Consider the following 19,521-nt stretch of genomic DNA (forward strand, 5'->3'; position numbering starts at 1 on the left):
TTGTTAGCATCGAGTATAGATTTAAGTGTCAGGAAGTCATTTCTGAAAGTATTTGTATGGTGTGTAGCCATGTATGGAAGTGAAACATGGACGATAACCAGTTTGGACAAGAGGAGAATAGAAGCTTTCGAAATGTGGTGCTACAGAAGAATGCTGAAGATAAGGTGGGTAGATCACATAACTAATGAGGAGGTACTGAATCGGATTGGGGAGAAGAGGAGTTTGTGTCACAACTTGACTAGAAGAAGGGATCGGTTGGTAGGACATGTTCTGAGACATCGAGGGATCACCAATTTAGTATTGGAGGGCAGCGTGGAGGGTAAAATCGTAGAGGGAGACCAAGAGATGAATACGCTAAACAGATTCAGAAGGATGTAGGTTGTAGTAGGTACTGGGAGATGAAGAAGCTTGCACAGGATAGAGTAGCATGGAGAGCTGCATCAAACCAGCCTCAGGACTGAAGACCACAACAACAACAACAACATGATCACTTAAGTTATTGTTTGCCACCCCTAGTTGGCATTGTGACGTTGTAGTAGTAGTAGCTGTAACCTGAAATGATGCGGAGACAGTTTAGGTCAGGAATATTCAGAACTGGATAACACGGCACTATTAAATTCTGCGAGTCGTATGCATTACTTGCACACGGAATTACTGTTTGAGTATAATTATAGAGTCAAATAAGTACTGCGTATTTTCTGGTGGGAAAGAGTAGTGGTAAACAGTCTTCGCTCCATCAATTTACTGAAACTGATGTTCCACAGAGATAGAATTTCTGGTTCGTGACTAAGTGGAAAACCTCTGAGTCAGACGTCAGTTTTGCAACGGTGGAATACTTTTCTACATTGTTGAAGTGGATACAACAGTTAGAGCAATTCCGTGAAAATGTGACCTTGGACCACATAAACTGAGTTTGTTGCAACGAAAACAGTTGATCTTGTGCAATATTTTCTTCCTTGTGCCACTTGAAGAAAGTGACGTCGACAAAGTCGTCTAGAGGGAATGACTATGCCGTATAACAGATAACTTTAATATCCTCTGGCTTTCAAAGCGGTCTTTACCGCCAGTTTTAGCATTTTACGAACGTCGTTGCTAAGCGCAAGTAAAATAAGTAATGCAACGCAGTTTCTGTTATGAAGTAACGTCTTCATCAGTTAGTTTACTTTTATCGTAATCTACGAATAATTGGAGATATCCGATATCAACTTGAAAAGAATTTCCTAGACATGGAAGGAACTACACTACTAGCCATTAAAATTTCTACACCACGAAGATGACGTGCTACAGACGCGGAATTAACCGACAGGAAGAAGATGCTGTGATATGCAAATGATTAGCTTTTCAGAGCATTCACAGAAGGTTGGCGCTGGTCGAGACACCTACAACTTGCTGACACGAGGAAAGTTGCCTACCGATTACTCATACACAAAAAGCGGTTCACCGGCGTTGCCTGGTGAAACGTTGTTGTGATGCCTCGTGTAAGGAGGAGAAATGCGTACCATCGAGTTTCCGACTTTGATAAAGGTCGGATTGTAGCCTATCGCGATTGCGGTTTATCGTATCGAGACATTGCTGCTCGCGTTGGTCGATATCCAATGACTGTTAGAGTATGTTATCAGTGGGTTCAGGAGGGTAATACGGAAACCCGTGCTGGATCCCGACGGCCTCGTATCACTAGTAGTCGAGATGACAGGCATCTTATCCGCACGGCTGTAACGGATCGTGCAGCCACGTCTCGATCCCTGAGTCAACAGATGGGGACGTTTGCAAGACAACAACCATCTGCACGAACAGTTCGACGACGTTTGCAGCAGCATGGACTATCTGCTCACAGACCGTGGCTGCGGTTACCCTTGACGCTGCATCACAGACAGGAGCGCCTGCGATGGTGCACTCGACGATGAACCTGGGTGCGCGATGGCAATACGTCATTTTTTCGGATGAATCCAGGTTCTGTTTACAGCATCATAATGGCCGCATCCGTGTTTGGCGAGATCGCGGTGAACGCACATTGGAAGCGTGTATTCGTCATCGCCATACTGGCGTATCATCTGGCGCGAGTGTATAGGGTGCCATCGGTTACACGTCTCGGTCACCTCTTGTTCGCATTGACGGCACTTTGAACAGTGGACGTTACATTTCATATATGTTACGACCCGTGGCTCTACCCTTCATTCGATCCCTGCGAAACCCTACATTTCAGCAAGATAATGCCCGACCGCATGTTGCAGGTCCTGTACGGGCCTTTCTGGATACAGAAAATGTTCGACTGCTGCCCTGGCCAGCACATTCTCCAGATCTCCCACCAATTGAAAACGTCTGGCCAATGGTGGCCGACCAACTGGCTCTTCACAATACGACAGTCACTACTCTTGATGAACTGTGGTATCGTGTTGAAGCTGCATGGGCAGCTGTACCTGTACACGCCATCCAAGCTCTGTTTGACTCAATGCCCAGGCGTATCAAGGCCATTATTACGACCAGAGGTGGTTGTTCTGGGTACTGATTTTTGAGGATCTGTGGACCCAAATTGCGTGAAAATGTAATCATATGTCAGTTCTAGTATAATATAGTTGCCCAATGAATGCCCGTTTATCATCTGCATTTCCTTTCGCTGTAGCAATTTTAATGGAGAGTAGTGTAAATAGCTACTTGTTACGATCCACCTGCCGCAGAACGCTGCAACTACACTCCTGGAAATGGAAAAAAGAACACATTGACACCGGTGTGTCAGACCCACCATACTTGCTCCGGACACTGCGAGAGGGCTGTACAAGCAATGATCACACGCACGGCACAGCGGACACACCAGGAACCGCGGTGTTGGCCGTCGAATGGCGCTAGCTGCGCAGCATTTGTGCACCGCCGCCGTCAGTGTCAGCCAGTTTGCCGTGGCATACGGAGCTCCATCACAGTCTTTAACACTGGTAGCATGCCGCGACAGCGTGGACGTGAACCGTATGTGCACTTGACGGACTTTGAGCGAGGGCGTATAGTGGGCATGCGGGAGGCCGGGTGGACGTACCGCCGAATTGCTCAACACGTGGGGCGTGAGGTCTCCACAGTACATCGATGTTGTCGCCAGTGGTCGGCGGAAGGTGCACGTGCCCGTCGACCTGGGACCGGACCGCAGCGACGCACGGATGCACGCCAAGACCGTAGGATCCTACGCAGTGCCGTGGGGGACCGCACCGCCACTTCCCAGCAAATTAGGGATACTGTTGCTCCTGGGGTATCGGCGAGGACCATTCGCAACCGTCTCCATGAAGCTGGGCTACGGTCCCGCACACCGTTAGGCCGTCTTCCGCTCACGCCCCAACATCGTGCAGCTCGCCTCCAGTGGTGTCGCGACAGGCGTGAATGGAGGGACGAATGGAGACGTGTCGTCTTCAGCGATGAGAGTCGCTTCTGCCTTGGTGCCAATGATGGTCGTATGCGTGTTTGGCGCCGTGCAGGTGAGCGCCACAATCAGGACTGCATACGACCGAGGCACACAGGGCCAACACCCGGCATCGTGGTGTGGGGAGCTTTCTCCTACACTGGCCGTACACCACTGGTGATCGTCGAGGGGACACTGAATAGTGCACGGTACATCCAAACCGTCATCGAACCCATCGTTCTACCATTCCTAGACCGGCAGGGGAACTTGCTGTTCCAACAGGACAATGCACGTCCGCATGTATCCCGTGCCACCCAACGTGCTCTAGAAGGTGTAAGTCAACTACCCTGGCCAGCAAGATCTCCGGATCTGTCCCCCATTGAGCATGTTTGGGACTGGATGAAGCATCGTCTCACGCGGTCTGCACGTCCAGCACGAACGCTGGTCCAACTGAGGCGCCAGGTGGAAATGGCATGGCAAGCCGTTCCACAGGACTACATCCAGCATCTCTACAATCGTCTCCATGGGAGAATAGCAGCCTGCATTGCTGCGAAAGGTGGATATACACTGTACTAGTGCCCACATTGTGCATGCTCTGTTGCCTGTGTCTATGTGCCTGTGGTTCTGTCAGTGTGATCATGTGATGTATCTGACCCCAGGAATGTGTCAATAAAGTTCTCCCTTCCTGGGACAATGAATTCACGGTGTTCTTATTTCAATTTCCAGGAGTGTATTTGCTGTGCACTAAATACAGGGTGCGGCGGGGGAACTTCCTTATTTAAAAAAATCGTAAATAAGGCAGTACTAGAGACATCAGTTTAATGGTTTTTCTTTTACAAAGAGTAACATCTACGTTTTGGAAATGATATCTTGAAGGTGGCCTCCGTTCTGCTCAATCCCTTTGGAGAGTGTAAATCGCAAGTTTCGGTCCACTTTTTGCAACATGTCTCTGTCGATATTGGCAATGGCAACACGAGTGTAGTTCCGAAGCTCAGCCGGGGTCTGCAGACGACTGCTATACACCAAGGATTTGAGACAGCCCCATAAGAAAAAGTCGCAGGGCGCTAAATCTGACGAGCGTGCTGGCAGCTGGAGATCGCCCCTCAAAGAGATGAGGCGACCGGGGAAGTGTTCGCGCAACACGGTCATCGATGTTCGTGCCCTGCGAGATGTGGCGCCATCTTATTGGAACCAGACACCACCCACATCGATTTCTTCCAGTTATGGAAGAAAAAACTGTTCAGTCACCTGAACATAACGCTTATCGTTCTGAAACTTCCTGTCAGATTAAAACTGTGTGACTGCCCGAGACTCGAACTCGGGACCTTTGCCTTTCGCGGGCAAGTGCTCTATCAACTGAGCTACCGAAGCACGACTAACGCCCGGTACTCACAGCTTTACTTCTGCCAGTACCTCGTCTCCTACCTTCCAAACTTTACAGAAGCTCTCCTGCGAACCTTGCAGAACTAGCACTCCTGAAATAAAGGATATTGCGTAGACATGGCTTAGCCACAGCCTGGGGAATGTTTCCAGAATGAGATTTTCAGTCTGCAGCGGAGTGTGCGCTGATATGAAACTTCCTGGCAGATTAAAACTGTGTCCCGGACCGAGACTCGAACTCAGGACCTTTACCTTTTGCGGGCAAGTGCTCTACCAACTGAGCTACCCAAGCACGACTCACGCCCCGTCCTCACAGCTTCACTTCTGCCAGTACCTCGTCTCCTACCTTCCAAACTTTACAGAAGCTCTCCTGCGAACCTTGCAGAACTAGCACTCCTGAAATAAAGGATATTGCGTAGACATGGCTTAGCCACAGCCTGGGGAATGTTTCCAGAATGAGATTTTCAGTCTGCAGCGGAGTGTGCGCTGATATGAAACTTCCTGGCAGATTAAAACTGTGTCCCGGACCGAGACTCGAACTCAGGACCTTTGCCTTTCGCGGCCAAATGCTCTAACAACTGAGCTACCCAAGCACGACTCACGCCCCGTCCTCACAGCCTTACTTCTGCCAGTACCTCGTCTCCTACCTTCCAAACTTTACAGAAGCTCTCCTGCGAACCTTGCAGAACTAGCACTCCTGAAATAAAGGATATTGCGCAGACATGGCTTAGCCACAGCCTGGGGGATGTTTCCAGAATGAGATTTTCAGTCCGCAGCGGAGTCTGCGCTGATATGAAACTTCCTGGCAGATTAAAACTGTGTGCCCGACCGAGACTCGAACTCGGGACCTTTGCCTTTCGCGGGCAAGTGCTCTATCAACTGAGCTACCCAAGCACGACTCACGCCCGGTACTCACAGCTTTACTTCTGCCAGTACCTCGTCTCCTACCTTCCAAACTTTACAGAAGCTCTCCTGCGAACCTTGCAGAACTAGCACTCCTGAAATAAAGGATATTGCGCAGACATGGCTTAGCCACAGCCTGGGGAATGTTTCCAGAATGAGATTTTCAGTCCGCAGCGGAGTCTGCGCTGATATGAAACTTCCTGGCAGATTAAAACTGTGTGCCCGACCGAGACTCGAACTCGGGACCTTTGCCTTTCGCGGGCAAGTGCTCTATCAACTGAGCTACCCAAGCACGACGCACGCCCCGCCCTCACAGCTTCAATACCGCCAGTACCTCGTCTCCGACCTTCCAAACTTTGCAGAAGCTCTCCTGCGAATCTGCCAGGAAGTTTCATTATCAGCGCACACTCCGCTGCAGAGTGAAAATCTCATTCTGTTTCCTGAATGCGCGCTGAGCTCTGATGACCGGACGTCCAGTCGAAAAGTAGGCCGCAACGGCGAATGCGCTCTCCTCTCTTGCCCACTGCATGATCGATACTAAACTAACCTTAAAAAAAAGTTTAGGTTGACACTGAAACCCACTCAACAATGAGCAACGGCCGCTGTGTGCCGCGCGTTTCAAATAAGGAAGCTCCCGCGCCGCACCCTGTACTTACCTGTTTCTGGGCAACTGCTTCTAAAAATGAACAAGAACCATTAAGCACGCGTGTGGCAGCAGTAGAACGAAGAAGTTAATAGCGACAACGACACTATTAACCGAAATATTTGGTAACTTCATACTCTGCAATGGTATTCCTCGATGCAAGAAATTTCTTCAAATAGTGAAAATTTCGTAATGGCTTCGAACCGAGCCTAGGATGGTGAAAAGCTTCTTTACATCCTGCTAACACGAGACTATCATAATTTCCGTGTCAGAAGCCTGATGACATAACCAGTTAGTAGAGAACTGAATTTTTTTTAGCGTGTATAATTTGTAAGTTATGCGCATCGTACGTTACGACACAATCATGAATCTAGCCAGTGTGGGTTTCAGTTGTCTCGCATGCCGTCATAGTTTTTTTGTTGCGGGGTATGGTTTCGATTCCAACTTCTGTCATGTATTTTAAACACAACCGAAGAGATCTCCTTCACGTCTAGTAACGTCTAGTTGCACCTTCGTTCAGGACCCGCATTATAAACATCATATCGCTTCGCCACCATGTGAGGGACAGCTGGTTTAGGTTGGGCCATAGCAGAGGCACATGTTGCAGCGAGCAGAAACTCTGTCGCCAGTGAGCTCCTTACACCAGAAACTTTATTGTATTTAATGGGCCAGTGGTCATTTCAGGTTGTAATGGTACTTGAATTACGCAACCATTACGGCACCTCACCTGAACCTCTCGATACCAGCAATATTCTACTGTGTTTCTTTAAAGTAGTTAACATATTTCTGAGACAACATTCAGATTTGATTTCATTTTTGATACATCGATATGTTTATATTGCAATGATTTTATTCTTATATGTATTCTTTCTTTTGTCACAATGATCTTTGTCGTACTTCTAACTCTGATTTTTGGGCGCGTAAGTAGTTAGAGAGTCCGACCTTGGAAAAGTCAATTCTTGGACGTCATGTTCGAAAGACGCATATTGTATTCTGCTTATAAAATGTGAACTTTAACAGTGAGGACGATGTTTTCAAGTATGTTTTGTATTGTGAAGTGATGTTTTGTGTGTTACGTGATATTGCAACAAAAGCAATAAAAAAGAATTCTTAAACTTAAATTCGGAGTGCTGATTATTTTTTTACATTGTGCTAACTTTGAAAGGTTTAATCTTCAAGAACGGTTTGTGAAACACATCTATAAAACTTTTGAATATAGCAGAATAAAACCTAGGCCTCTTTGCATCCGAGCTTGGAATCATCACCACCTAGATTTTCGACGATTGAGCCATGAATTTACAACGAGACCAGCGTGGCAAACACGAAAAGAGTGCCTAGTTTATTCATTATTACATGAAATGACTTTATTAACTGTGCTCTAATGACACCTGCCACATAATAACTTTGTTTTTACTCGATAATGCAGTATTTAGCAGCGAGAGCAACACCACAATCATTATTAAATTTTGACCTTTGTTGTGGTAGGGTTGTTAGAAGCTCACAGGTCTCTATTTTATTTGAACTTGAGTCGTTGCGAAATTTGACGCTGGACTGCGATTCGAATTCGAATCTCCTCATTTGTGGTGTCTGACCGACACGGAGCGATATAGTTCGACCATTTCGTTGTTTTCCCCAAGGTTGCAAACTACGTTAGGTCTCGTCGAAAGGCACATACACTTTGTGATCAAAAGTATCCGGACACCCCCGGAAACCTAGTTTTTCATATTAGGTGCATTATGCCGCCACCTACTGCCAGTTACTCCATATCAGCGACCTCAGTAGTCATTAGAGATCGTGAGAGAACAGAATGGGGCACCCCACGGAACTCACGGGCTTCGAACGTGGTCAGGTGATTGGGTGTCACTTCTGTCATAGGCGGGAGTTCCACACTCTTAAACATTCCTAGGTCGACTGTTTCCGATGTGATAGTGAAGTGAAAACGTGAAGGGACACGTACAGCACAAAATTGTACAGGCCGACCTCGTCTGTTGACTGACAGAGACCACCGACAGTTGAAGAGGGTCGTAGTGTGTAATAGGCAGAAATCTATCCAGACCATCTCACAGGAATTCCAAACGGCATCATGAACCACTGCAAGTACTATGACAGGCGGGAGGTTAGAAAACTTGGATTTCATGGTCGAGCGGCTGCTCATACGCCACACTTCACATCGGTAAATGCCAAACGATCCCTCGCCTGGTGCAAGCAGCGTAAACGTTGGTCGACTGAACAGTGGAAAAACGTTGTGTGGAGTGACGAATCACGGTACAAAATGTGGTGATCCGATGGCAGGGTGTGGGTATGGCGAATGCCCAGTGACCGTCATCTACCAGCGTGAGTAGTGCCAACAGTAAAATATGATGGCTGTGGTGTTATGGCGTGGTCGTGTTTTTCATCGAGGGGACTTGCACCCATTGTTGTTTCGCGTGGCACTATCACAGAACAGGCCTGCATTGATGTTTTAACCGCCTTCTTGCCTACCATTGTTGAAGAGCAATTTGGGGATGGCGATTGCATCTTTCAACACGATCGAGCACCTGTTCATAATTCACGGCCGATGGCGGGGTGGTTACATGACAATAACAACCCAGTAATGGACTGTGCTGTACAGAGTCCTGACCTGAACCTTGTTGTTGTTGCTGTGGTCTTCAGTCCTGAGACTGGTTTGATGCAGCTCTCCATGCTAATCTATCCTGTGCAAGCTTCTTCATCTCCCAGTACCTACTGCAACGTACATCCTTCTGAATCTGTTTAGCGTATTCATCTCTTGGTCTCCCTCTACGATTTTACCCTCCACGCTGCCCTCCAATACTAAATTGGTGATCTCTCGATGTCTCAGAACATGTCCTACCAACCGATCCCTTCTTCTAGTCAAGTTGTGCCACAAGCTCCTCTTCTCCCCACTTCTATTCAATACCTCCTCATTAATTATGTGATCTACCCATCTAATCTTCAGCATTCTTCTGTAGCACCACATTTCGAAAGCTTCTATTCTCTTCTTGTCCAAACTATTTATCGTCCACGTTTCACTTCCATACACGGCTACACTCCATACAAATACTTTCAGAAACGACTTCCTGACACTTAAATCGATTCTCGATGTTAACAAATTTCTCTTCTTCAGAAAAGCTTTCCTTGCCATTGCCAGTCTACATTTTATATCCTCTCTACTTCGACCATCATCAATTATTTCGCTGCCCAAATAGCAAAACTCCTTTACTACTTTAAGTGTCTCATTTCCTAATCTAATTCCCTCAGCATCACCCGACTTAATTCGACTACATTCCATTATCCTCGTTTTGCTTTTGTTGATGTTCATCTTATACCCTTCTTTCATGACACTGTCCATTCCGTTCAACTGCTTTTGCAAGTCCTTTGCTGTCTCTGGCAGAATTACAATGTCATCGGCGAACCTCAAAGTTTTTATTTCTTCACCATGAATTTTAATACCTACTCCGAATTTTTCTTTTGTTTCCTTCACTGCTTGATCAATATACAGATTGAATAACAATGGGGATAGGCTACAACCCTGTCTCACTCCCTTCCCAACCACTGCTTCCCTTTCATGCCCCTCAACTCTTATAACTAAAATGGTTCAAATGGCTCTGAGCACTATGGGACTTAACATCTATGGTCATCAGTCCCCTAGAACTTAGAACTACTTAAACCTAACTAACCTAAGGACAGCACACAACACCCAGCCATCACGAGGCTGGGAAGCGAGAACGCTACCGCACTCTTATAACTGCCATCTGGTTTCTGTACAAATTGTAAATAGCCTTTCGCTCCCTGTATTTTATCCCTACCACCTTCAGAATTGGAGGGCAGCGTGGAGGGTAAAAATCGTAGAGGGAGACCAAGAGATGAATACACCAAGCAGATTCAGAAGGATGTAGGTTGCAGTAGGTACTGGGAGATGAAGAAGCTTGCACAGGATAAAGTAGCACGGAGAGCTGCATCAAACCAGTCTCAGGACTGAAGACCACAACAACAACAACAACCTTCAGAATTTGAAAGAGAGTATTCCAGTCAACATTGTCAAAAGCTTTCTCTAAGTCTACAAATGCTAGAACCTGAATCTTATGGAACACTTTTGGGATGTTTTGGAACGCCGACTTCGTGTCAGGCCTTCGATACCTCTCCTCAGTGCAGCACTCCGTGAAGAATGGGCTGCCATTTCGCAAGAAACCTTCCAGCACCTCACTGAACGTATCCCTGCGAGAGTGGAATTTGTTATCACGGCTAAGGGTTACCGAAGGTAGGCACCACGAACTTTTAAGTCATTTTCAGCAAGTGTCCGGATATTTTTGATCACATACTGTATGTGGGTTCGAATCCTGGTCCAGAACAAAACTATTCATGGTTTCATTTCAAGCCCTAGTATATACACACCGAACTACTGGTGATAAATAATTTTCATTTTTAATGTCTCTTCATGTCTTGTCAGCAACAACGAAAGGTGCCGTTATTTCTCGTCAACCATGCTCGCACCTCACTACTGGTGTGCAAACAATTCCTGGGTAGAAAAAGACGGCGGTAGGTACTGGGCACGATCCTCGGTCAGGAAAAAAATTATATCCTCATTTCAAATTCGAATATCTCGCTGCTGGTGAAAAAATTCGATGTCTAACATCTGATTTTACTTCGTTAACAATCTGATTGCTTGCTGGGTTCGAGTCTGTGTCACAAAACTTCATCTTAAACACGTGCAGACTTTACTACTTGAAATTATATGAAACGTTATTCGTGGTTAGTTAACAGGGAGATGGGAGTCTCGACAGTATTCCAGCCAGAGTACTATATTTCAAGTTTACATTTGCCAACTGTTACTGGTGGAAACTTCGATATTTCGCGACTCTTTATGCCTGCTCACCGATGACAAAAGTGGCAGTCAGCGAGTCTCGTTCAGCACGAAAGTTTTCCTTAGTTACAGTGGCTAAAGCCGATTGGTTGCAATCCAGATCCAGAACAAAAAAGGACGTCATGTCGTTGGGACTAATACTTGTTCAATCATGAGTACAGAGAAATTAGTGCTGGCACTATGTCAATTTTGTGGTTTCTAGAGAGCGCTTGATGCCGTTAGTCACACTGCTTTTAACTGGTTAGCTCAACAATCACTTTATGACAAACCACTCATATCAGGAACGACTTTTCACAAACGGGGGGAAAACCATTAAAAGAGCAAAAATACTTCGAATTAGCAGAGAACTTTACTAGTCGAGACATTAACTCAAAATATCTTGTTCGTAAAAATGTTTAACTTTGCCGAAAGATTGCTGTAATGATATATGTGATTCAATTTCTAATGAGTGTGGTAGTGACTTTGAAATGTCACTGTAGCCCGCATCTCGTGGTCGTGCGGTAGCGTTCTCGCTTCCCATGCCCGGGTTCCCGGGTTCGATTCCCGGCGGGGTCAGGGATTTTCTCTGCCTCGTGATGGCTGGGTGTTGTGTGATGTCCTTAGGTTGGTTAGGTTTAAGTAGTTCTAAGTTCTAGGGGACTGATGACCATAGATGTTAAGTCCCATAGTGCTCAGAGCCATTTGAACCATTTTGAAATGTCACTGTAACAAAATTGAGTTTACATGTGTTAAGGACTGTCTGATTTCTAATGATGCGTTTCCTAGAATTTGCATCTGGACTGATTGCTTTAATCCTTGTGATGCCTTGAGGTAGCAATTTTGGAAAGTCAAACGACTGTACTGCAATGATATTAGAGGACCTGCAAGACAGTTACGTTGTGCGGGTTGCATGCAAATCAGGCGAAACGCAATTCAGGTTATTCATATAGTTTTGTGGATGGTAGTACGCTAAAATTAAGATGTAAAGTGATTCATGTTGTGCATATTGTATTATAGCTAGGTCTGATGTGACTTGGATAAAAACTGAAACCAGAGTAATACACAAATCTAAACTTTTAACTAACAATTTTGCAAATATTTTCCACGCTCGTGTTTGTGCGTTACTCACTCCAAAGCAGTTAAGTATGATGGGGCTACATTAATCTACGAATACGTGTGTTAGGAGTGTAGTACTGTTCAACAGAGGCCTTCGCGGAAGTTGCAAAAACTGATCGTGAACCGTGTCGGGCGCTGTACATCTGCAACAGACCAAGTAATTAAACACGAATTCGAAGCAAAATTTGTTAATTTGACCGGTACCACACTCTCACACGAAGATTTATGAGTGCTTAACAGAGGCTTAAACTGTGGTGTCACCGCCAGACACCACACTTGCTAGGTGGTAGCTTAAATCGGCCGCAGTCCATTTAGTACATGTCGGACCCGCGTGTCGCCACTGTGTGATCGCAGACCGAGCGCCACCACAAGGCAGGTCTCGAGATACGGAATAGCACTCGCCCCAGTTGTACGACGACTTTGCTAGCGACTACACTGACGAAGCCTTTCTCTCATTTGCCGAGAGACAGAATAGCCTTCAGCTAAGTCCATGGCTACGACCTAGCAAGGCGCCATTAGCCTTACATAGTTTGATAGTGATCGTATGAAATGTCTCATCAAGAACGTTGTATTCACAACAAGGATAAATAAAAGTTAAGTATTCGAGGAGCTGCATACTTTTCTTATTAGCATTCAATACTTATCCTGTTCCAGAATTCACGCCCGTCTGCGTTAGATAGTGTGCATTTCGGCTTCCTCTATCTACAAGGTGTTGGCACATTTGCCAACACATCATAAACTTTAACTTGCCACGAAACTTTATTTATGAGTTACTTAAAGAAATTATTTCATAGATTAAAAGTGGCTGCAAGGTGCTAAAGTTGTCTAAATCTGTACAGGCGAATATATCAATAAAAACATATATCCTGGCGGAGGTTCGAGTCCTCCCTCGGGCATGGGTGAGTGTGTTTGTTTGTCCTTAGGATAATTTAGGTTAAGTAGTGTGTAAGCTTATGGACTGATGACCTTAGCAGTTAAGTCCCATAAGATTTCACACACATTTGAACATTTTTTGAAAAACATATAATTCGCTTGCACTTTCTCGTAATAAAAATGGACCTTTGAAGTGCCTGTGTAACACGGGACAGAAATTAAAGTAAAAACTGGTAGAAAATAAGATGTCGCTACGAAGGCTGACTAGAGTTCCCCAGTTGTTCTCGTTAACGATGCCTATACATTTTTAAAACAGAAATATATTTTGAAGACAATGAAATAGTACAGGTAAATAGTCACTTGCGCCTTTTGATAATGTTGTCAGGAATGCTATTAACAATTCTACTATGCTTCCAGATACTAAATGGAGGAAGAAAAAGTCACTGATGATCTAACAATGCCACTTTTACGAGCACGAAGCTCCGTAAAGAAAACCATCATATTCGTCCTGTAGATAGCGCTTGTAAAAGTCCAAAATACTCTGTAAATATCTTTTGTCAAGCAAAAATTAAAGAGTTTTGTACCTTCCAAAAACTGTTCAGTGTCCAAAATAGCTCTGAGATGGCACAGTTTTACAAAATACAGTCTTGCCTGAAAATGAACGTCTTGCATCCTTCGATGTTAAGAATCTTTATACGAATGTGCCAATTTATGAAACAGAGGTTATTTATAACAATTTCATTGTTTTTGAATGACAACATCTTTACGCCAGTGACTGTTATAGGTTTTTATTACAATATTGTAATTTCGGCCTTAGGCCATTATCAAGTGCTGATAATGGCCTATGGCCGAAACTGCAATCGCATAATAAAAATCTATAACAGTCACTGGCGTAAAGATGATGTCCAAACAGTTTTGTATGACTGTGAATCCCAACTACAACAATTATAATTTCATTGTTTGGAAAAATAGACCCTACATATATGCTGCTGAGTTAATGGAGTCACTTGATATATCCTTATCTTTTAATAACTTTACCCCTAATAAGAAAATTTGTCAGCAAAAAATAGTCTTGTAATGGGTTCAAGTCTCTCAGGAATCCTTTCAAAAATTTTTATAAATTTTCTAGAGAGCAAATTGTTTGATACATACGCCACAGCATGAGAATAGATTACAGTGTAAAGCAGAAACGTCGACCACGTTTTCATAATCTTGTCAGGTGATGAAAATGACGTTCAGGACCTAACGAATATTTCCAATTCTTTACATAGAAATATAGAATTAACTCATGAAATCGAAGTAATGGATTCAATAAAATTTTGTGGACTTACAAATCACCAGAACAGGACATACTGTTAAAATTGAAACATATCGTAAGCCAATTGCTACGATTTTGATTACATCGCAAGAGTCATGTCACCTACCAACTCAAAAGTATGTTTATTTTACTTGAAGGTTTTATCGGCTAGCTGAGTTAGGCTGCTCAAAAGATATGATTGAGGAGGAAACTGACATGGTGCTTCAAGTCGGAATATCTAACGGCGTCACAGCGGCGGCAGTCAGGAGAATTGAATGAAAGATATTTGACAGATTAGAAAAGAATGAAGTGGTTAACAAGGAGGCGGAAAAGTATGTTTCGTTGTCATACTATGAGTCCATGTGAGATAGGATAGCAGATGTCTTCCGCAAATATAATAATGCAGTGGGATATCAAACGAATAATAAACTGGGTAAATTGCTGCGACACAACTCAGAACCACCACCTAATAAATTCTGTATTACTGGTATCTATAAAATTTTCTGCGGTTCATGTGGGAAATATTACATCTAGCAAACTGGAAGGGAGTTTCAAATTAGATTTCATGAACATGGATATGTAATTAATCGGAGAGCGCTGCAATTTCATTTAAAGGAGAACTATCAGCTTAAAAATACTGAATATGAGCTGTCCAGTTTGCATTTTAGTAATAAGAGCATAATATTGGATATTTTAGAAAAAATTGAAATGTATATGGGTAATCAGTTAGAGTGAGAATTTATAAAAAATGAGCAGATATCAAGCATTAGTAGGTGGTTCTTTGAGTTTTTCAATGATTTTCTTGCGAATAGGAAAAAGCAATGAAAACCCATCCAGATTATTTCGTTTAGGTTTCACTATATTTATGGAATTTTAATGTCGACATATAAGTTTATTAGTGAACGGTCTTTCAGAAGTTTTACTGTAAATATAAAGCTGGCATGTAGTAATACATTTGTTCTACGAAATCTGAATTGTTGTGTTGTACTTTATTGTTGACTTTCTTACATAACTGTGATGGTAAATTTGAAATAATTTTAATTATATTTGCCTTATTTAAAAATAATTATTTCAATTAACTTTGCATCAGATGTGATACCCTCTACTGCAATCACGAGCAAATCACATAATTTGGTTCTGTATGACGTTGTTGTTAATAGAATACTGCTTTTTACAACTGACGTTTGTGCACACAAGTGCTGGCTGAACTTTTGCTCTTTTGTATTAATATTCCCTTTTTTAACATGCATCAGAAGTGCTATCCGCTAGCGATAAGGGTTTACATTATGGCTCCATTAGCGGTACCTCAACATTGCAACTGTAATCAGCTGCTGTTAGGTTTACTCTTTGTACACAATGACAAATGTTTTGCTAGACTTTTGTACTGAAGTTATTCAACGTCCCTGTCAATGCTTGTAATGATCTTAAATGGCGTGTATTTAAGTTGTATACAATTAATTTCATTTGAGGTTCATATAATGTCATTTCTTTGATTGCGCTGCCTTGTATGATATCATTATTTGCACTTGTCTTTATTATTTGTCACAATGTCACCTGGTGATGGGCTACACCCGAAATGCGTTTGATGACAATGGATTCCATACCATATCGATATGTATTACGTAGGCCACTTATCAGCATTTTTATAGTCAGCTTTTATTGTTTTGAACGAGTTCTCCTGCCGGATTCTGCAGTTATTTTAACCCAAAAAAATTAAGCCTACGTGAGGTGATCACAATGTCTCCCCCCTTTGTAGAAGATGTGACTTTGCACAATGAATGGCATGTTCGACACTTTCAGGTTGCATACCCTACTTACACTTCAACATGTCTTTAAAAAGTATGTTCCAAGAGACAGTCAAAAATAATTAACGGAAATTTATATTTTTTTAAAACATTTTGCGGTGCTCACAAAGTACCCTCATGGTTCTTTGGAAATACACTTTACTGAAAATACGTTGGCACTGCTAGGGTTTAGATTTCCAGCTGCTGGCGTATATTATCAAGTCCCCTAATTCAGTGCAGCTTTATCTCAGCAGCTACTATTGTTTTTGAAGGAGCACTGTCAGTTTGGGATGCCTCAGGGAATACGTGATGGTAAGCAAAACAAATGATTTTCATGTAATATTTATGCATTTCTTTATGTATGTAGCACAAAAATGCCGCTATGAGTCAAAGGAACTCATTTAAAAATTATAAGTAGAAAGACTACAAATGGGTGTAGTGCAAATCATCTAATAAATACAGTAACAAATAAACCGTTAGTTTAAGGCTGAAGTGAAGCACGTGAAGGTTTTGTTCATCAAGCAGAGAGGGCAGTCAGAGGTGGCCAAGTGTATAGTTTGTATACAAGTTGTATCCTAATTAGTAGCGAAATTTATGTGTCTTGCCCTCAGATGCTTATTTATGATTCTCTGGTTCAGAATTTCGTTGCAATGGCAAGTGTATTAGCGTGATGCTGTGGTGAGGCTTTGTAAACTCTGTGGTGATTGCATAAAGATTTCATTTTGTTAGGTACATTTCATTCTTTGCAATGTGTGAGTTAATTTGCAACAAACGTAACTGCGTTATGACTCCTGTAATTCATTGCAAACTTTTCAAGTTTCTTGCAGTTGCTTACTCAGTTTCGAAGTATGACAATAATTATGGTCATTAACGGGAACACAAGCGTATCACTATGGAGGCTATAAGATGCAAAAAGAGTCAAATTTCTTAACTGAATACCATCTTTTTACTGCGTGACAAAGACTACAGAGCAGGCAGAGTACTGGGATCACTGCATCTTAACTGGTGGGCTGACGGCACACATAAATATTAATAACTGCATTTGGGTGTGAGGGAAAGCTGCTCACACATCACCGGCTTTCTTTGTGTTCTTGCACTTTGACAGAGTGTCTAGTCTGTCTAAAAAGTTGATATGTTGCCATGGACGGTGGGAGGGTGGCGCAGATTCTAATACTAATACTACATGTCATACTAAATTGTTAATTCTCAGGTACCTGTGATATAAAAAAGGTACTGTATGCTAGGGACGGGAAAAACTGACGGGTTAAACCAGTACCGATATTTTAGATCCGAATAGCCGGTATTTTTCGCTATTTGTTTGGTGTCAGTTATAACAGCTGTTTCTATTTTTCACCAGTAACTTAATAAAAAACCGAAACATCAATTAACCGTGGTTTCAGTGCTAAAATTTTTCGTTTTAAATAATCCTTTCTTAGAGAACGGGTAATTTTTATTTCTAAAACTTGCATTACTTCAAAAATCTTCTGTTATTGTAGGAAATGGGAAATGTAATCAGTGCTATTTTATGAATAATGCCGGCAGATGGTTCAAATGACTCTAAGCACTATGGGACTTAACATCTGAGGTCATCGGACCACGAGACTCAGAACAGCTTAAACCTAACTAACCTAAGGACATCACACACATCCATGCCCGAGGCAGGATTCGAACCTGCGACCGTAGCAGCCGCGTGGTTCCGGACTGAAGCGCCTAGAACCGCTCGGCCACTCCGGCCGGCAACGCCAGCAGAAACGAGCAAGAATTGGCGTGGCTTGTTGGATGGCACGTGTGTACGTGCAATGTGCGAGACTTTCCGCATATAGTCTGTATGGTAGTTTCTCCGTCGTCAGGCATCAATTGTTTTACAGAATGCCAACCATCCCCAGGCTGAAAGTCTTTACGAAGTGCAGCGTGAGTCAAGTACAATGCTCCATTTGATTTAAAAGATTAAAAATGGAAGAAGCTACAAGAAACTTGTGACAATAATATGAGGAGAAAACCCGTAACATAACAATTCACTCATACTTACAATAAAAATAGAAAACAGCCGATCTGCTGCATGTGTCTAATTAACAAACCTTTGTCTCCTTGTAGCCCTTGAAAACGGACAAATTAACACGAAAAATAGAATTCTCCACTCTCCGTTTTCATCCTTTACCACTGACTACTGGTAATGCCCAATGGTCCACGATTACAACATGATTTTTGAGGAGAGTTTGGAAAAAATAAGAACCAATAAGAGAACACTGGTGATTTTTTTTTGTATTGCAGTATTCAATCACGTATCAGTTTTCGAGAAAAGCAGCGAGTGGTGGATCGACTAAGTCTTCTTTTATTAACCTGTTTAATTGAATATTTTGAGTCTAGAATGAGATTTTCACTCTGCAGCGGAGTGTGCGCTGATATGAAACTTCCTGGCAGATTAAAACTATGTGCCGGACCGAGACTCGAACTCGGGACCTTTACCCGCGAAAGGAAAATGTCCCGAGTTTGAGTCTCGATCCGGCACGCAGTTTTAATCTGCCAGGAAGTTTTATTTTGATTCGGTGTGTCTTAAAAATGAGCGAGTATGAATTCTTCAAACTGTTTGATTTCTAAATTTACTACGTTAGGAAATAATAAGACTAAAGAACCGAAAATCATTTCAGAAACCGGTTATTTTGAGCGGTTTTAACAGTCCAGTTAAACTGGAGTTGAAAAAAACCGATATAACTGAATACCGGTTATTTCAGCGATAAGCGCCAGCCCTATTGCATGTGTAACTCCCTGGTTCGATGTAATAAGTACAAGAAATAAATAAAAAGTTTGTTGTGTGTCATAAGTGATTCACGACTGCAGTGGCGGTGTTTACCTGCTGAGAAGAGGTGGCACGAAGCGACGAAGAGCAGCGCGAGAAGCAGCACAGTCCGTAGCCCCGCCATGTCCGCTGGTCTCTGCTCCCTCGACACACTGGCTGGCTAGTGAGCCTAACCGCTCAGCGCACTCTTATTGGCTGCTGCGGACGCTTGGAGGCCATTGGTCGGTCTGATAATTCCCTCCCTGACGTCACCTGCCTGGCCGCTCTCCCGCGTGCAGACTCAATTGTAAGATTGCTAGACGCACGTCACACAGCTACATGCTGTTGTTACGGTATTCAGTCGCAAATACTGGTTTGACGCAGCTCTCTGCGCTAGTCCATCCTGGGCAACACTCTTCGTCTTGGCATAACTACTGCAGCTTACAGCTGTACATAGGGTGACCAGATGCAGTTGTTTAAAAAGCAGGACAAGCAGCTTCAAAAAGGAGGACAAAGGAAAAAAAAGAGGA

The 19,521-nt window shown here is 43.4% G+C and overlaps 1 long non-coding RNA gene across 1 annotated transcript in view; it reads right to left on the reverse strand.

Moving 5' to 3' along the window:
- Positions 1-19,198, reverse strand: part of LOC124720388 — a 67,798-nt gene extending 48,600 nt beyond the window's left edge. The window contains exon 1 of the long non-coding RNA XR_007006146.1: positions 19,067-19,198. This is a non-coding gene — a long non-coding RNA (uncharacterized LOC124720388). The remainder of the gene's footprint in view (positions 1-19,066) is intronic.
- Between the last annotated feature and the right edge of the window lie 323 nt (positions 19,199-19,521).

The sequence above is a fragment of the Schistocerca piceifrons genome, chromosome 11, assembly GCF_021461385.2.
Source record: "Schistocerca piceifrons isolate TAMUIC-IGC-003096 chromosome 11, iqSchPice1.1, whole genome shotgun sequence".
Taxonomy (NCBI): Eukaryota; Metazoa; Arthropoda; class Insecta; order Orthoptera; family Acrididae; genus Schistocerca; species Schistocerca piceifrons.